We start from the raw sequence: 15,940 nt of genomic DNA, 5'->3' as shown, positions 1-15,940 counted from the left end.
AACAAACAAATTAAATTAACCCAATCTCTTTTTGAGGTACATCCATAAGTTTAGGGGAGTGATATTCTTATAACATACTTATGCCATCTACAACAAATATACAAACTTTATTACACAGGGTTAGAGTCGGTCCTGAGTAATTGGATGCTCGATAATCAAAATATGCCCATTAAAATTTCTTAATATCAACAACTTATTTTTGAGAGTTAAACCTAATCAACTTACATAACTTGTTTCAATGTATATTAGATTTAAATGACTTGCCAAGAAAAAAAGTTTATTGAGGTCTTACATATTTTCATTATTTACAAACATACTAAATTGCTAACATATTCTCTTTCACCACCGTACAAATTTTTATTAGTTGTTTAAGAATTTTTATACCTTTAACACATGTATTTTTATGTACTAAGATTTTGATGAATTTTAGTGTCTTTCATATTAAAAATATCCCTTTTAATTAAGTTATACCTGATAACAAAAAATATACTTTAGTTGTAAATATTATATTCCATTGATGAGTTTAATATGTTCTTTCACACGGAATTATGATTAAACCCAAAGGTAACAATATATCTATTTATTTTGGAAACAGTCTATTTTTTATATCAAACAAGGGAGAAGAACTACAAAAGTACAAAGTCAAGGAGTTATATTCGATCATGTACTAAAAAAGAGGGACTTAATGAAAAAAGGTCATAAAGTGTGTCAGGCAACTAGTGGCAAATAGGCAGCCACACACAAAAAGTAATATTTGCAAATTGCAAACTATCATCTTCTTCGCTGCCTCACTGGCTCACTCGGATTAAAAGACAATTTCTCAAATCTCCATTAAAACACAAGCCTGAAAGTTTTTTATTTATTTCTATATTAAGTTAGTAATTTTCAACCTGCAGTCAAGTGTATTTTTGATCTGCTCGCATATATATGCATTAGGTAGATCAGAAAATGTTGCCCTTTACTTGTTTGCTGCTCAGGTTCGTCGCCCGCTTCGCCCGATACCAGGGCCGGCCCTGCACAGGGTATAACTGCATAATGCAGAGATTGTTGTAGATTGCCAAATTGTGTTGTAGAAATATCATTTCCCATAAGTTTATGTCCAAAAATTATAATCTTATTAGTACACTTTTACTGAACTTGAAATTGGCCGGGTTAAGAAATGTAAATCGATTGCTCCATGTAATTAAACATGCATAATGCAAAACTTTGATGAAGTAAATGGATTCGTGAGAAGGTGAAATTAGCCTAACTAAATAGATGTTTATGTCTAGTTTGCCTCCTACTACTAATTAGGGGTGTGCACGGGGTTGAAAACCGGCCCGACCCGGCCCGAACCGTCATGACCCGTAACCCGAAAATGCTTGAAAAGTGGAACCGAAACCCGGCCCGTTGAACCTCCGGTCGGGCCGGGCCCGGGTTTTAGCGGGTCGGGTTCGGGTTTTAAGGGTTGACCCGAAAATGGACTTTACTTGTTGGGCTTCTTTGATCTACATGTATTTCTGATGATGGATATACATAAAATCAGAAACAATTATTGCTAGAAATGCAATACATATTACAGAAATGTGTTTTTGGTGGTTTTTTGTGAAGTGGGTTAACTAGTGAAGTAGTGTTTTTCGTAACTAGAGAGAAAGGAGAAATTGGATTTTGTGAAATGTATGTTATGTGCTGGGGTGGAAGTCACGTTCCTTTTAAAAGTGGAGTAGGTGTAGGTTGATTATTTTCTTTTTTTTAATGACAAGTAGATATAGATAGCTAGATAAAGGTTGTAAATAAATATAATAGATTAATTAATTGATATTGGAAATTGCAAATAAAAATGTGCAGGAAGTCATATGACTCTTTTACACATTCAAACAAAATTATTTTATTGACTTTATGTAATTCTCTGAATATTAGTTTCTCTCTCACTTATAAAGTGTATATACTTTGCCTTTTTTTGCTCCAATAAATTTTTCCCCACCCGACCTCCACACGGCCCGCCAATATCATCACCAAATTATAAATCTTTTGCACTTATATAGATTTTCCTTTTCCTGATCTAATATCACAGACATACCAACTATATATCTATACAAACATAAATAAAAGCTCTGGTAATGTTTCCTGATTTCATGACTTTCTTCTATCCTAAAATCTTTTCTTTTTTTCCCTTTCTCTTCTTCTTCGTGGCATAGCATTAAAACCCCCCAAAAAAAACTTATTTTCAAGTTTTGTTGGGTTAGCCGGGTCAAACCGGCAACCCACGGTTTTGACCCGGCCGAACCGAGAACCGAGAAGCACTTAATTTGTGAACCGTGAACCGACCCGTTTGGGTGCCGGGCGGGTCCGGCACGGGCGGGTCACGGGTTTCGGTCTAAAAGCTCATCCCTACTACTAATCATCTTCATCTTTATACTATAATACGTACTATATGAAATATGATAATGAAATGAAACCTCAGTACAAAAAAAATGTCATTTATTCACACTTCCTTTTAAGAAGTGTGAAAAAATTCCTTAATTTGTTCACTCTTAAAAATGTTTAAAAAGTATACACATTTAAGAGTGTGAAGAAATTTTATGAATTATAATTTTTTTCACACTTATATATATGGAAAGAAAAAATTCACACCAAAAAGTATGAACAAATGTTAAACATATTCACATTTAAAAGTGTAAAAGTTAAATTATGATACCTAAATTCTTCACACCTCTCTTGTGTGAAGAAATATAGTGTTACAAATTAATCCTCATATTTTTAAGTGTGAACAATAAATATACTTTTACACACCAACTTTTTTTTTCCACATATATAACTGTGAAAAAATTATAATTTTTCAAAATTCTTCACAATTTTAAAAATAAATACTTTTTAAACTTTTTTAAGTGTGAATAAATTAAACAATTTTTTCACACTTGTTTTAAGTAGGTGTGTATAAATGATATTTTTTTTTGTAGTGCGTGTTGTCCCTTCAACTTTTCGCAAGTAATCTATGGCCAAATATTAATGTTATTGATAAATTGACACTTGGTTAACATATTTAGAGATAGTACCGCTTTGCCTTCTTGAAAAAAGAATCCATCACATAGCATGTCGTAAAAATCCTTAAACCTTCCACGTTTAACGTCTTCACCTGAGATATCATATAGTTTTTCGTAGTCCTTAGGGAGTCTGGGCTCCCATATCTCGCAATCTTCCTGTATTTTAAACAATCAAAACATTAGTTGTTGAATAAATTTCACATTATTATTTCGGTACTAATTTACAAATAAATCAAATTATGTATACTAGCTAGTTGTTTTTATTTTTTGGTATACATGACAAAATTGAAAGTTACGATTAACTAGTCTAAAACCAATACATATCAAAAAGGTTAAATTAATCGAGTTTTAGTGAAACTTAATTGATCTAATTATTGTAATTAGGATTGAAATTAATAATTTAATTGGATGTCGTGTAATCGATCTATTAAAAAGAAAGGTTGTTTAATTCCTTAAAGTAGAGATTGATAAAATTTGGAGTACACTATATGTATATTTGTTGATCCAATTAATTTGGTACGAATGCAATTAATGAAACGAGTTGAAACTACCAATTTGTAAAAGTACGTACGAAAACAACATCACTTACTTGATATTCCAGTGCCAACATAAGTTTTTTAACCGCCTCACTAGCATCTGGTCGATAATTACCATTATATTCAAGGCATTTAAAGGTGATGGCAGAATATGCATCCAATGATCGTGACACAATTTGTTCCTTTAATCCCGCAAATATCTTCTCGTCCAGAGTACCTTTTTCATACCACCTTTTAGCCAAATGGACTAAAGACTTGGACGAGTGACCCTCGAATTCCTGTGCACACGCCAATCTCCCCAACAACATCTCCAATAAAACCACACCAAATGAATACATGTCAGACCATTCAATTAAAAAACCGTACTCTTTGTATTGGGGGTCTAAGTAGCTCAGTGAGCCATATGGGTCATCCATATGTTCAACTTCCTTGCGTTCTATAACATCTGAAAACTTCTCCAAATTACAAAGTTTAGCCCTCCAATCACCGTCAAGTAGAATGCTACCGCTTTTGATGTCTCTATGTACCATCGGATTGTCTTTTCTAATGCCACCGGTGTGAAGATATTCCAATCCCCTTGCAACATCGAGGCTTATTTTGAGGCGTTTCATCCATGTAAGGTCAGGAGCATTGTCCAAATGCTTATCGAGTGTTCCATTAAACGCATGCTCATAAACGATTAGTTTTTCACCCATTTCATTGCAATACCCCACAAGACCAACGATATTCTTGTGCTTACGCTCAAAAAGAAATTTCACTTCTCTCATAAATTGAGAGTTTCCTTCATCCGAATAGCTATCAAACCTCTTTGCAATAACGGGGGTACGTCCATTATTAGCATTTGCAAGGCAAATTTCTCCTTCATACAACCTCCAGGATCTTCCTTTTCCAGTGCAGTTGCACTCACTGAAGTTTTGTGTACCCACTTTTATGGCTTCAAGTGAAATTTGGAGGTTGTCCTTCCTGTTATTCTGCGAATCACACAACATGCTCGGCTTCAGTTTGTTTCTCTAATTTGTGTTAATACTTCACTTATAACTTTCAATTAATTTTCATATAATTAATAGTAGCTAGGTTCATGGGGTGAACAAACTAGCTATTCCCTCAAAGGATAAATAATGAGTATGATCATCATGAAATGAAAAAAAAGTTAAAATGAAAACAGTTACTTACTTCAAGGTTTAAAGAGTCCTCAAGCTCTTTAAGGATGAACTCCATTTTTGGGCGATCAGCTTGAGCTTCTGCTACACATTGACTTGCTATTTCTGAAAATTTATAAAACGAATCACTATTGAGTCCGTCATTTAGCACAAAAGTATTTTCAACGGATTCCTTCATCTGTGGATCTACCAATTCCTCTATAGTTCTCTCATTTAAGCATCTCCGTACTACTGATGGAAGCCCCATTGTATTGTAGATATTATCATATGCCAACTTTCCCGACATTATTTCACACAAAACTACTCCGAAAGAGTAAATATCTGAGCTAGTTTTCAACTTTCCAGTTTTCTCATATTCTGGATCTAAGTACACTTGGGTACCACCAATATTACTACTCATGAGGGTGCTACGTTGGTTATATGTAGGGTGTAGCTTCGAGAGCCCAAAGTCTGCTATCTTTGCCTCCCACTTATCGTCCAACAAAATGTTTGCACTCTTTATATCTCTATGTATTATGCATTCTTTGTCTTCTGTAATTTTATGAAGGTATTCTAATCCATATGCAATATTAATGCATATTTTTATACGTTTAGCCCAAGTTAGATTAGTAATCTTATCATTTCTTCCCAAATAATCTTCGAGGCTTCCATTAGAAGCATATTCATAAATCAATATCATCTCACGTTCTTCGTTACAAAAGCCAATAAGAGAAACTATATTTGGATGCTTACACTTGCTAAGCAGTTCTATTTCAGCAAGGAATCCTTTTTCTGCTATTCCATCTACCCTTTTAGAAATACGTTTAATAGCTACAGTGCTACGTTTTTTAGTTAATTCGACTCTTTTCTCTCCTTTGTTCACGGTTGGTGAACTATTGCCATCAAAATGGTCAATTTCTGCTTTGTATACCGTTGCAAATCCACCTGACCCGATGCAATATTCGCTGGAAAAATTGTTGGTGGCCAACTTTATGTCTCTCAAACTAACTTTTATGTGATCGAAAGTTTTCACCTGTAATAAGAATGCTAGCTAGGTTAGTCTTGCAACTTTTTCTTCTCCCCTATAAGTTATAAATCATCGAACTTATTTTTTTAATTCTTCCTTAGTCAACGAACGGATTCATTTTGTCTAATGCGTCAACTACACTTAATTTTTTGTCCTAATTAGATTGTCCAGTGAGGCAGTGACCAAATTAAATGATCCAACTGGTAACTTATTTATTAATTTATTTATTTTTAACTACATGCAGAGTGATATAATCGGTCCATTTGTGTCATTTAGTATAATTTCTTTTTCTAGAATATATACCCTTGTGTTTTCAAACAAATTTGTGAAATTCACAAATTCATACAAGGCTATTTTGAAGATTTTGAAAAAGAAATTTTTCCACGACATACATTTTTATAATATTTTACATTTGAATGGATTGAACTCTAAAAACATGTGATCCAATACAAAAATTAGGAGTTCTCACGGTTATTACAAAAGTTTTGGTTCTTGAAATAAGGAAACTAGGAAAGTATAATATATTGGGGGTTGGTAATATAAATTTGTTCGATACCTAAGCTTTGGCATGTAATATTCACATACTAATTTTTTTAATCTATAAAATTTATGGGGCCTAAATATTTATTTATTAATAAAAAATAATAAAATTTTAGTATGTGAGGGTTCTACACCTGAACTTAGGTGTCGGATAGTCTTAGAGAGATAGGGGGAGGGAGAATGAGAATATGTTACTATTAGATACCTAAACTTGGATATATAATCTCTCATATCTTAATTTTTTAATTTATAGAAAACATGAGGCTCAATCATTTATATTTATATATATTATATAATAACTATCAAAAGAATGAATAGGTGAGAAGTTTTATACCTAGGTTTAGGTATCTAACAGCCATATATTCACTTTCCTAATATATATATATATATATATATATATATATATATATATATATATATATATATATATTTAACGTATGCTCACACGATACAGTGGCAATGACGGTAGGGGCTACTGGTGGTGGTGGCGTAGACGTGTAATAACGGAGTCGATGGCGACAATGGTGGGGTAATTATTAAAATATATGTTTTTGATGTAAAAGGAGGTAGCATAGTTATTTTATAGAATGAGAGATATATATTGTAATTATTTCATTAAGGATATTAAATGAAAAGGAAGAAAGGAAAAGGGGGGGGGGGGGCTCTTTTTATCTTTACTATCTTCTAAACAAAAATAACCCCCAATTTAAAGTTTACACGGGAGAAATGTTTAAAATACATTTACTGATTATATTACACTATCATTTATTTATCTTTTAAAATCTCTTCATTCACCCTTTACATCAATTATCTACACCACTTAACATACTGTCAATAGTAATCCCTCACCACCACACCATCGCATTACACGAATACCGTGTTATTAAGTATTATATATATAGGGAAGTGAAAGTGATGTTGTTACACATCCAAGTTGGGTAAAGTCCCTCTTACATGCTCAATTTTTAATCCATAAAAATACATAGGGAACAATTATTTATTCATTATACATTAAACATTTAAAAATTAGGATGTGAGTTTTATTTCACCCAACTTAGGTGTGTGATATCACTACCCTCACTTTTCCTATATGTGTGTGTGTATATGGGGAAAGTAAACATGTGACCCGTTTGACTTTATGTGTAAATTGACTAAAAGTTTTATTTAGTAACATAATTTAATGCTATTTTATGACTTATTGACGTGTTATATGCTAGACGGGGTCATCTGGACCGCTTAATTGATAATACGATACTTGTCGATGCTTAAATTACTTAGGAAAGAGAAGCGAGTCAACCTATGGGTCAAACCCATGACCCATAACCCACAAGACTAACCAAACCCTATCATCCCAAACCCTTACGTCACCTTCACCATCCATTCATTTCATATCTTATCTTTCTCTCTCTAGCTTGTTGCAAGACACACACACTCCATTTTTCTCTCTCACTAAATTCTTGGAAATTTATTGTAATTTGAGGCAAACTTTATACAAGAAACATCAATCTCATCATCATTTTAACAAAATATCAAAAATTAGGAGTTAAAGGTGCAATAAAACTTCCCAAACTGGGTCATTTTCGGGTTGAGCATCTTGTGGAGGTTTTGAAAGGTATATTCTAACTCAGCTATATCATTTCAAGTTAATAATATTGTTTCTAGGTCAAATGAAAGAGTTCTTGTTCGATTTGGTTTCAAAATGAATTTTTAGGTTAAAATTAGGGTTCTAGGTTCTTGATTTTGATTTTGGTCGACTTACACCTCGATTGATGTTATGAAACGAGAGGTTATGTTGGGTTGTGTTTATTGTCGTGTAAGTACGTGTCAAAATGAGTTTCAAAGCTTCCTTAGTGGATTTTAGGTTCAAAAGTAAAGAAAGAAATGGGTTTGGGTCGTTTTTTGTGCTCCTAAACTGCTGGTGCACGACTTGCTAAGCTTCCACTGTCTGGTACGGTCCTCACTAGCGTTTGTTATGCTGCCTTGCAAATGCATAGGCATCTGGTATGCCAGCTTACACCGTAAGAGACAGTGGGTGCTGGTGTGTGGCGTCTAAGAGGGTATGGCCATCGTTTATTACGGTGGTCTCTAAATGACTTTTCCCTCCCTTACGCTTAAAGCTCCTGTTTTATGTTGGAGCTGGGTGCATGAGACGTTGGAAATGACTAAACCAAGGCACCATCCAAGACGATGGAACCCAACGTCCATGACGTTGGGCCAACCCAGCCCCACTGTTCTTTACGCCAGCACCTAGCATCTGGGACGCTGCCATGCTTTGTGTGGTTTTCTGTTTTGGCTAGTTCTTGTTCAAATTTCATAGCATCGAGCCAAGCTTTCTTTTGGGTCCTCCCTTAGCTTCTATGGTGTCTTTTTCAAGTCGTACAATATGTTTAAAGTTAAGAGTTCACTTGTGATGTTCATATGAAAATAAAGGGGAACCGAATTGTTGTATATTAATATATATGTAAACATATTGATAGGTGGTGGCCACGAGACGATTGTTGAACACTTATAATCCAATCTTAACTCGGTTATAACTTCTTATTTCCAATCAAGGTGAATTCCGTAGCTCTCTACTCGATTGAGATTTAGGCTGAAAAGTGTACATACTTAATTGATTGTTTGATTGATTGATTTATGGATTGATTTATTGTTTGATTGATTTCGCACACAATTATGAGTTTATATTCTGATTGGGATAGTAGTTCATACATGTAAGTTGATTATGTCTTCAAAGGGTTATATATGTGGTAGGTAGGCTGCAGGTGACCCTATAGATAAACATCTATGATTCATTGAAAATAGAATCGTGCCGAAGTATATGTACGTGTAGCTTTGGTTGATTTGATGGATACTTGGACTTGTGGTTGAGATGATTGGTTACACATTGTTACACTTGACGAGTTGCCACACATTTGAAGTATTGTGATACTTGACGCTTATTATTGAAACGCTAGACGTCCCATTTAGGGAGCCAAGTACTTCCAAGTACTTGATGCCAAGTATTGGCCACACTCGATGACTTGATGCATGACCCCAAACATATAGATATATATTCCCTTTGTCGCATATTAAGTGTCATAGTTTGACTTCTTAACCTTTTTTTCTTTTAACTTTGACATCAATACTTTTGTTTATGTTGTATAATACTTGATGTAACATATATGAATTGATTGAGTTTTAAATGTACTTTTCATTGATATAACTTTCATCAACTAACATATAACAGAAACAAAGATAATTACGGTCAAAATCGAAAGAAAAAGACATGACCAGTCAAAATAGGAGAAATAAAATGAGACGAAGGGAGTATATGTTTGATGATTTTGAGATGCCACGTTGATCTGGTCGACGACATCGTGAGTATCTTTGCATTGATGGTGTAATAAGACTCATACGGCACATGCCTTGATTTTGACATCACATGTGCATATTCATTACACGCATTTGCATTATTTTCGTATACTCTTTGAATTGATTGACGTGTGATACTTAAAGGCTACTTGTAAGTGATTACTTGCCTTTACTTTGGACATCTTGTGATTATTGATGATGGTTCATTGTGAACCATTACTACGAACTCACCAACCTAGTGTTGACTTATTTAGTACACTTTTCAGGTAATCAGGTGAACCAAGGACGTGAAGTTTGATTGATGCTTGCTGTAACACCCCATAATATATTATTATATTCATAAATCATAATATTAGGGAAGGAAAGGAAAGTTTCTCGTCACAGGAAGGAAGTTATGGAGGCGTTTAAGTTTATTCAGAACCCGGTTCCCACTGATTCGCCTAGAAAGAAGATGAAAGTGCTTCTAAGTTATCGTAAGTCTTTGATGGATCAGTTTGGGGAAGACTTTGTAGCGATGGGTGAAAGCAGTGACGATGAAGATGACGAGTAGTTTGTTTTAGTTGTGTTTCGTGTTGCTTTGTGTATTTTCAATAAATTTTCGTTATTAGGAACGTAATGTTTTCTTACTTAGTGTTGTATTTTTTTTTAAAAAATTAAATGTTTTTTTTTTTTTAATTTTTAATGTGTTTTTTTAAATAAATGTGTGTTTTAATGTTAAATATATAGTTTGGTTAAATATATTTAGAGAAAAATAAATGGTAAATTAATTGATGACGTGGCGAAGAAGTCATGAAGAAACTTGTCTTATTAGCAAAGAGAGTCTTGAGTGGTGTGATGCTGACGTGGCAGTAAAGAAGTCCTGAGGACGGGGCTCTTATAAAATCTAACGAGCTGATTTATTTAATCAAGCGTCTGTTTTATTTTCATCTATAAAATCTAACTAGCTGATCTGGGTAAATCTTTTTACCTAAAAACTAATTATATACTGAAAAACAAATCTAACAGGTTTCATAGACAAAGTTAAGTTTATTATTTTAGTATGTCGGTTACCTTCAACTGGTTAGATGATGTACCTTCTCCAGCCATTGAATGTTCCTGTAATATAATATCAATAATCACAAAATTCAGAATTATTAGTTTAATAATTAAAATTATACGTTACTATGACAAATATATGCTCGTAGTTGATAAAACTAAAAAGTGAAAACAATTAAGTATTTGACGGCCGGATCGATTGATATTGGTCTTACCGGACTTTCATGTTTGCGCTGAAGTTCCCATGCTCGCTGAAGTCTTTGGAGAACTTTTTTCATATCTGGACGTTCTGACCGTTGTTCCTTTAAGCAAAAATAACTTATTTCAGAGAAGATGTTCAATGATTCCAAGTTCATTTGTTTTTGCAGATCAGGGTCAATCTTCTCATCCAGCGTCTTCTCCTCATAATGGACTCGGGCCATTCGAGCAAAATACCAGTTATCTTTGTGATCTGAAGTAGTTGGAACATATGCTTCCATTCCAAACAGGACTTCAAACAGAACAACACCGAAGGAAAAGACATCTGACTTATTAGTCAAACCTCTAGTGGTTTCATATGCTGGATCCATATATAATAATGAGCCGTTGTATTTATCTGTAAGGTACACCTGATTCCTTTTAGCTATGACAGCATATCGAAAACCATGTAACTTGGGTTCCCAGTCGTGAGCAAGTAAAATTTTGGAGCTCTTGATGTTACCGTGTATCACAATATGATCCTCGGTTGCATCATAATGAAGGTAACACAATGCACGTGCAACCCCAACACATATATGCAGTCTCCGCATCCAACTCAGCGTTGAGCTATTGCTTAGATGTTTCTCCATACTTTCATTCGCCTCGTGCATGTTTATCATCATTCCAGTACTACCATCAACCGTCTCAGAGACTTTGTAAATTGGAAGAATATTTTTATGCCTGAAAACATTTAGCATTACAACCTCGTTGACTGCAATGTGTGGCTGCATAAATGTCCGTACAACTATATTGACATATTCTCCTGCGGAATTCTTGACTCGCCCTTTGTAAATTTTTGAGGAAGAAGTTTGTGAGACGAGATTTTCATCAGCGAAGTTGTTGGTGGCTGATTCCACCTCTTCATATGGAATTGATGTTGGGATAACAAATGAGTCGATGTCGGAATATGAAGAAGACATGATGTCTGTATTGATAAGTAGTAAACTACATAAATAATAGACTATATGTGAAATTTAAAGGAGCACAAACATTAAAGGGGATCGGGAGATCGTAATTGGGTTTAATCTTGATGTTTGGTTTTATTTATTACGAAACGGGTACCCGCGCAATACGGCGGCCGGTGATGGTGACGTTAACGTGTAGTTATTAATGTAAAGATAGTTAATGTAAAAGAGTAATGTAGTCTAGGGTAATATAGGTATTTCATGGTGTGAGTTTTAAGCAAGGGCGGATCTAGTATATAACAAGGTAGGTCCTAGGACCTACCTAAATTTTGAAAAAGTTTTAGAGATAATGTGGTAATTTTTCTAGGACCTACACATAAAATTGGTCAGGACCTACCTTCACATCTTATTTTGTATACGAGGATAACATTTTGTTAATATGTTACTGGAAATAATATATGAAATGAAGAAATAAAATTTTTCCGGCCGGCTACGTATTGAGGAAGACGAAGATGGTAGATAGCATAGTTGTTAGACTCTTACGAATCGAGTCGGTTTATACCAAAAACGAGGTGACTCGCTGGGTGACTCTTTTTTCTCCCGACTCTTACGAGTCGCGATGTAAATTGTCAACGAGTCAATATGAGTCACAAATTTATGTTTGTTTTAATTCGATAATATGATTATATACCATATATCATATTTATGCTTACATTATTTTGTATGTTATATATGTGTTTTTGATCATTTTCGTACGAATTTGGAGATAAACCGTAAAGTTATGACTCAAAAGTATCAAATATGTGATATTTTGGTAATATATTAAGATACTCAACTTATTATTTGTTTATAAATACGTCACATATATATAAATTATACAATATTATGTAGTATATAAAAATGTGTTAAGTCTGGGATTCGCTGAAGAAGACTTGCTCGCTGACACATGTCGTCAGCAAGCCTTTAGCAAGTCATCAGCAGATGAAGAGATGTCTTCAGCAAGTTGAATACTCCAACATGGTGGTCATGGCGGGAAGAATTTAAATCAAATGAAGACAAAAAGGTCACATGGTGGTTAACCAACCGTAATATGCCTTGAATGGCAAAGATACATGTTGGGACCAAAGCAAGGGTTCTCTCTCTCTTGCCCGATTTGGTATAGAAGACAAGGGCACATGATTCAAGTACCATGAGCCAATTGGATGTCGACAACCACTATCAAGTCACAATCAAAGCAGGCTGTGTTGCCCCAAATCTACTCCTATATAAAGCAACACAGCCACATTGTATCAAGTGTGTTAGTCACCTTGAAAGTGTGTTTCACTTGTAATTGCTCAAGTTTTTAGTGTGTCTAGACTTAGCAATTATCTTTGTTCTTTTGTATTCTTGTAAGTCAAGTGTATAAGATCAACCATGTATTCATCGTTTAATCAATGATACATATGATTATCCTTGCATTGATGTATTACAATTGAACTTAACATTGTTCTTGTTATTTACTTGTTTGCTTACTTTCTTGTCTAGTTTAATTAAAACATAAGTTGTGCATTCGTGGACCATCAAAATATCCTGACTCTTACGAGTCGAGTCACGTTTCGAGTCACGAGTCAAAAATCAAGTTTTTGAGTCGAGTCAAAAGTTAGGAAAATGATAATGGTACCATTTCTTTTAATTAATTTACCAATATCATGTATTAAAAGTTTGTACAGTATGCTTTAAAAACTGTACAGTATGGTAAATTAATCAAAAGAGATGATACGGATATGACTTCTCCAAAAGTTATTAGTAGACAACTATGGCAGATAGTTGTGTGATTCGGTACTTGTGTGGTCAAAGTTGTTCAATATCTTATACTTTTTCTATTATAATTTTTCATTATACCCCTAAGCTAATTATATCTTTCCAGAACAATTATATAAGTTTTACAAATTACAATTTACACCCTTTACTATTTCATGACTATTATATTTAAACCATTGTGTTTTTATTGTTTAGTACGAGCATGGTACCCGCACGTTGCGGCGAATATCATTGACAGGGCGTCAGGGTCGAGGGGTGATGTGGGTCTTATGGAGACGTTCTATGTCGGTGATGGTGTTGAACGAAGGTGGAGGTGATGGTTGGGTTTTGAGGACAGCGGTGGAGGTGTGTGTGTATTTTTGTGGCAGAAAGAAAACAATAGGGAGAATAAATGTAGAGAATAAGGGAAGGAATACGGAGGGGTAAAAGGGTAAAATCGCATGTCTCAAATCATGTAAACTTTCAACAAGGGGTGATAATTTTTAATAGGGAGTATAGATATTATGTTTTGCAATCTGTTTTTGTTGTTTGGACAAAAACTTTTATTAGAAAATTATGTGTTTAGCATATACAAACAAATTGGGTCTAAATAAAAGGGTAATTGTTAATCCTCTTAATCAGATGATAATATGTGGAAAAAAATCAGGAGGCAAGATTAGGAAAGAGAATTAGTGGATATCACATGTCACCTTTTTAATGTTTTAGAAGAATTATTAGGCTATTTGGTTTGGAGGATTTATCATTTTCCATTTAATATATGGTAAATGATAAATCCTCCTAACTAAATAACCTAAAAATCCTCCTAACATTTTAAGAAGGTGACATGTGATATCCACTAACTCTTTTTCCTAACTTTGCCGTCTGATTTTTTCACATGTCATCATCCAATAGTTAAGAGGATTTTTAGGCTATTTAGTTAGGAGGATTAATCACTTCTTTGATATATATCCCATAGGCTTTCTAGCTCTATTTAGTTAAATTATTTGATTCGTTATCCGTATTCATTTGTTGTAAATATATGTTATTAGACAACTCATTATTTATTTGATTTGTATAACAAAAATTACTATTTTGGCCCAATTTCTATGCCCAACTTATTTTTACTTTCTCGGGACAATCAATGCATTATTAACAATAAAAACTTTCGTATTATCGAACACAGGCTACTTATATTTGCATATGTGTTCTTATATGTTGCTCCAACTATATTATTTTTCTCATTTGCCTCAACAATGTAGTCAAGTCAAAAATCAAGGATCTATCTAAGTTGGAATCCTAGATCCACCACTAGTTTTAAAGATAGTTATATTAATAAAGGGTATTTTCGTCTTTTTAAAGAAAGTTTAAGGTGAAAAAAAAAAGGATTTGTTTTATAAAGGTAATATATATAGATTACTAAATTAAAACCCGTTACGGTTTTCAAGAGAAATTGTATACAATGTTTGATATTATTAGTGTTTATTACTTTATTCTATTAACGTTAAATATTTTGCATAGAATTGAATAGTACGAAATGAAGTTATAATACGAAGGATTGAGTAAGAAGCGGTATTAGAATGTTATTAAGAATCCAATGATGAAAAAATATCTATATATAACTAAGAGAGAATATTTTAGGACTTATGTAACATTCATTTTCTTTTGACAAGTAAGTTTTTCTTTGTATCATTTTATTGTTAATTTTCTCTATTTAATTAAAAAATCTTAAAAATTAGTTACCATCAAATCACAATTTGAATTGTTACCTAAAATTTAGGTAACAATATAATCATATGTATTTTGAAGTTCTAATAGTCAAATGATTATACATAAGCCATCGGAAAAATATGATCATTAGATTAGATTTGTTTTGAATTAAATATTAGTTGACAATATGATTAAATTTGTTACCAAATTTATTTATTCATTTATACCGGCAGAATAAAATTATAACTTTTAAATTCATTAAATTTTTTAATTTATATATAATTCTCTTCAATTTGTGTTTTCTTTATACAGTTATATTATACTATTTTTATTTTATAACTATTATCTCTTATATAAATAAAACAAAATTGTCATGACATCAATATTTATTAAGAAAAACTTATTTGGCATTATTAGACTCTTTCTTATTAATTATTTATTTTTTATCTAACTAAATTATGACATCATCTTTAAATTTTAATTTTTAGTCTCTTAATTTGAAAGTTTTAAAACTATTAAGCCTAATTTAAAATTATCGGCGGTGGCACCTTATGTCTATAGGGGTCAAAGGATATTCGTTCCACAATTTTTTAATTTATGTACTACAACATACAAGTTTTACAACTGACTGTATAAACTAGTAATGCATATTTAGATATTT

Source organism: Erigeron canadensis, chromosome 9 (genome assembly GCF_010389155.1).
Source record: "Erigeron canadensis isolate Cc75 chromosome 9, C_canadensis_v1, whole genome shotgun sequence".
NCBI lineage: Eukaryota > Viridiplantae > Streptophyta > Magnoliopsida > Asterales > Asteraceae > Erigeron > Erigeron canadensis.
This window is presented reverse-complemented; position numbering follows the sequence as displayed.